Source organism: Lemur catta, chromosome 19 (genome assembly GCF_020740605.2).
Source record: "Lemur catta isolate mLemCat1 chromosome 19, mLemCat1.pri, whole genome shotgun sequence".
NCBI classification, from domain to species: Eukaryota; Metazoa; Chordata; class Mammalia; order Primates; family Lemuridae; genus Lemur; species Lemur catta.
The window spans coordinates 27,192,958-27,197,690 of NC_059146.1; positions in this window are offsets into that span (position 1 = coordinate 27,192,958).

Consider the following 4,733-nt stretch of genomic DNA (forward strand, 5'->3'; position numbering starts at 1 on the left):
ACCAAAGAAGCCTTGCCTTGCCGTGGTTGGGTTAGTTTGGTGTTACACATTTTAGGGAGACAGGAATGACATGTAAAGTCATAAATCAATACATGGAAGGAGTACATTGCTTTGGCCCCCAAAGGCAGGGGATCTGGAAGTGGGGGATTATGAGTTATTGGTGAGTTTAAAGATTCTTTGATGTAATTGCTTAAAGTAATGAAGCTTTGACTAAAGGCTTGGAATGTTTAAGTTTGTTATTCAGAGACAAGCCACTGAACATATATCCAGACACAAGTGATCTGTTAAGTAAATTGATAACCTGCAGGTGTGGCTTAGGCTTTGTCTTGCATAGCCTTAGGCCCAGTTAATGACTTACAAAGAATACCTGCAAGAAAGGAGGGGAGCATGCTAGAGACATGTCTGACCCCCTTTTCCGTGGCCATCAACTCAGCTTTTGGATATTTCTGGGATCCCTTTGGTCAAGAGGGGGGTCCATTCAGTCAGCTGGGGGGGTCCTTAAGCTTCTATCTTAGTTCACATTTCATACTAATTCCCCCCAAATTAGCACATGTGACCCATGAAGAGACAAGTGCCCGTGCCTACAGACTTTCTATACCTCTTCTTTCCCTCCACCAATTACCAGTTCATCCCAGAAACCAATCTCTAAAATTTTCTAATAAAATTACTGTCTTAAGTCCAGTACAAGCAGACAGATTTGAGCCACACTCCTCTCTCCTTGTTGGTGGGCTTCCAATAAAAGGTTTTCTTTTCTAGAAAACCTGGTGCCATATTATTGGCTTTAGTGTGCATCTGCAAGTGAGACTTTTTGTTTGGTAACAGATAATGACTTCATAAAGTCTAAATGCCTGCCATATGACAGTATTCTTTAAAAGGGAACAAGCAAAAGGACACAACCTTTGAGGAATTACGTTTTGCCAATCTAATGATAACATTTGTTGTCTAAATGTAGTTTTAATTTGTATTTCATGTTTTGTAAATAAAATAGAACATCTTTGCATATTTTCAAGAGCCATTATTATATTCTTTGTGAATTTTTCATTTCTTTGGTGATAACTAAACCCCTTGCTTTAAGAACCAGGAGTTAATTCCTTCAAGATATTAGAGTCTTATTCTTGATTAATGTACTTGTATCTTGTTCCTAAGAATCATCAGCCATAAATCTTTTTATGTTAAGGCTACCTTAGTCCTCTTTCTTTAAATATCTCAATATAAATGTTTTCATCTCATTTTCACACCTGCCTCCCAAGAGAAGAAAGAACTCAGCAAAAAGGATAAGAGAATTCTTTCTTCAAAGACTTCAAGATCTTTACTTATCTATTGCATGATGTGTTCTGCATTCACTGACATGATTATGTGGTTTATATCTTTCAATCTGTTTACATAAGACATTGATTTTTGCATGTTTTTTACTTTTTAGAGAAGTGCTCTTGCTCTGTCACCCAGACTGGAATGCAGTGGCATGATTACAGCTCACTGCAGCCTCGAACTCCTGGGCTCAAGTAGTCCTCCTTTCTCAACCTCCTGACTAGCTGAGAATACAAGCATGCCACCATGCCCAGATCCAATGTTTGCATGTTGAACCACAAACGATCTTTGCATTGCCAATTAAACCCATTGGTTGGTCATTGTGTACAATCCCTTTAATATGCTGTTGAATTTGTTTTGATAGTATTTTGTTATGGATTCCTGCATCAGTATTCATAAGGGATATTGGTCTATAATATTCTTGTAATGTCTTTGTCTAGTTTGGTATCAGAGTAATGCCAGCCTCATAGAAGGAACTACGATGTGTTCGCTCCTCTTGAATTTTTGGGAGAAGTAGTTATGGTGTCAAATGTTCCTGAAATGCTTGGAAGAATTCACCAATGTGCCATCTGCTCCTGGGCTTTTCTTTCTTGAGAGTCTTTGGATGAGTGATTCCATCTCCTTACTAGTGATAGATCTACTCAGATTTTCTCTTTCTTCATGATTTACCTTAGATAGGTTATGTGTTTCAAGAAATCTGTTTCATGTAGGTTGTGCAAACTATTGGCAATTTATAGTATTCTATCATAATCATTTGTAATGTCCCCACTTTTGTTTCTGATTTTAGTTACTGGAGTTTTCTCTCATTATTTATTCATCCATTTTGATAAAATTTTCAAAATTTTATTAGCCTTTTAGAATAACTTTTTTTTTTATATAAAATTTTTTTTTTTTTGAGACAGAGTGTCGCTTTGTTGCCCGGGCTAGGGTGAGTGCTGTGGTGTCAGCCTAGCTCACAGCAACCTCAAACTCCTGGGCTCAAGCGATCCTCCTGCCTCAGCCTCCCGAGTAGCTGGGACTACAGGCATGCGCCACCATGCCCGGCTAATTTTTTCTATATATATTTTAGTTGGCCAGATAATTTCTTTCTATTTTTAGTAGAGATGGGGTCTCGCTCTTGCTGAGGCTGGTCTCAAACTCCTGACCTCGAGCGATCCACCCGCCTCGGCCTCCCAGAGTGCTAGGATTACAGGCGTCAGCCACCGCGCCCGGCCAGAATAACTAACTCTTAATTTGGTTGATTTTCTCTACATTTTTCTACACTCTATTTGTTATTGCTTTAATCTTATTTTCTTCTGTCTGCTGGCTTTCAGTGAAGTTTCTTCTTGTTCTAATTCCTGAGTATAAAATTAGTTTGTAAAACTGAGATCTTTATTCTTTTTTAATGTAAGCATTTACAGGTATAAATTTCCCTCTTACCACTTCTTTTGCCTCATACCATCATTTAGGCATGTGTTGTTTTCATTATCACTTTTGTCTCCAAATATTTTCTAATTTTATTTCTGATTTATTCTGACCTGTTGGTTATTTAAATGTGTGTTGTTTACTTTCCACGCAATTGGGAATATTCCCCTTTTCCTGCTGCTATTCCTATCTATTTTTTGTGATCTAGACGGTAATTAGAAAAATATATTTTTATGGTATCAAACTTTCACATTTATTAAGATTTTTGTGGCTTAATGTATGGTTTATCCTGGGGAACATCCCTTGTGCATTTGAGAAAGCGTGTCTTCTGTTGTTGAGTGAAGAGTTGTGTATGTATCTATCAAGTCGAATTGGTGTTTCATCTCTTTCAAGTTATCTGTTTCCTTATTGATGTTGTGTCCGGCTGTCTTCTGCACTTGAAAGTAAGGAAGGAAGTCTTGCACTATTATTAGAGAGCTATGTATTTCTCCCTTCAAGTCTGTATTTACCTCTTATATTTTGGAGCATATATGATGCTTGGTGGGTATATGCTTAAAATTGTTTCAACTTCTTGGTGAAATGACCCTTTTAGTAATATATCTTTTTTCTCTCTTCTAAGAATTTTTTAGTTAATGCCTACTTTATGTTATTCATACAGCCACCCTTGCTTTCTCTTGGTTACTATTCACATGGAATATCTTTTTCCATCCTTTCACTTTCAACCTATGCCTGCCATTAGATCCAAAAGAATCTCTTGTGCAGAGAACATACTTGCATATATATTTTTTCAATCATTTTGCCAATATATGTGTTTTCACTGGGGAGTTCGATTTATTTATACTTAAACTATTATCACTCATAAAAAAGGACTTATCTTTTTGTTTTCCGTAAGTCTTGTTGCTTTTATGCCCCTCATTTCTTCCATTACTGCGTTCCTTTGTGTTGAATTCTTTCATGTGGTGATACATTTTAGACCACTTATTTCCCGTCTTGTACGTGTCACTGGTATTTTCTTTAGGGTTACAATAGGGGTTACATGTATTAACAACATCCCAAGTCATAACGATTTGTTTTAAATTGATAGACTTAACTTCCATCACATACAAAACCCAGCTCCTTCACAGCTCCTCCCCCTTCATGTTACTGATGTCATAAATTAGACCTTTCCATATTGTTCCATATTCCATTAGCAGACTTAGAATCATTTTTATGCATCTGTTTTTTAAAAGACAGAGTGGAGTTAGAAACCAAAATTACAGCAGTACTGAGTTTCATATTCAATCATGCACTTGCCCTTACAGTGGATGTTTATATTTGTACATGATTTCAAGTTATTGTCTAACATCCTTTCATTTCAACTTGAAGTACTTAGCACTTCTTGAAAAACTTGTCTACCGCCAATGAATTTTGTTGGCATTTATCTGAGAAAGTATTTATTTATCTCTTTTTAAAGTGTAGTTTTGCTCAACGTAGATTTCTCAGTACACAGATTCTTTTCCCTCCAGCACTTTACAATACATCATCTGGCCTCAGAGGTTTGCAGAGAAATATACTGATGCTCTAATTCAGGATCCCTTATACATGACAAGTCACTTTCATCTTGCTGCTTTGAAGATTCTCCTTTGTCTTCTGCTTGCAGTAATTTGATTGTAATGTGTCTTTTGGTTTATCCTATTTGAAGTTCATTCAACTTCATGGATTTGTAGATCCATGTCTTCCTCAAATTTGAGAAGTTTTCACTCTTTCTTTCTTTAAACAAGCTCTCTGTCCCTTTCCTCTTCATCTGGGACTCCTGTAATGCATAACTTGGTCCAAAAGAGGATGTCCATATTGTCCCTTCAGTTGTTCACTTTTGATCATTCCATTTCTTTTTGATGCTGAAACACAATAATTTCATGAATTATCTTCATGTTCACTCATTTTGAAACTAATGTAGAAATGGTTGCCATGGGCCCCAGGGGCACCTACCTGTGGCTTCAGGGCCTTCTCAAACTCAATCTCTTACATAACACATCCAAATG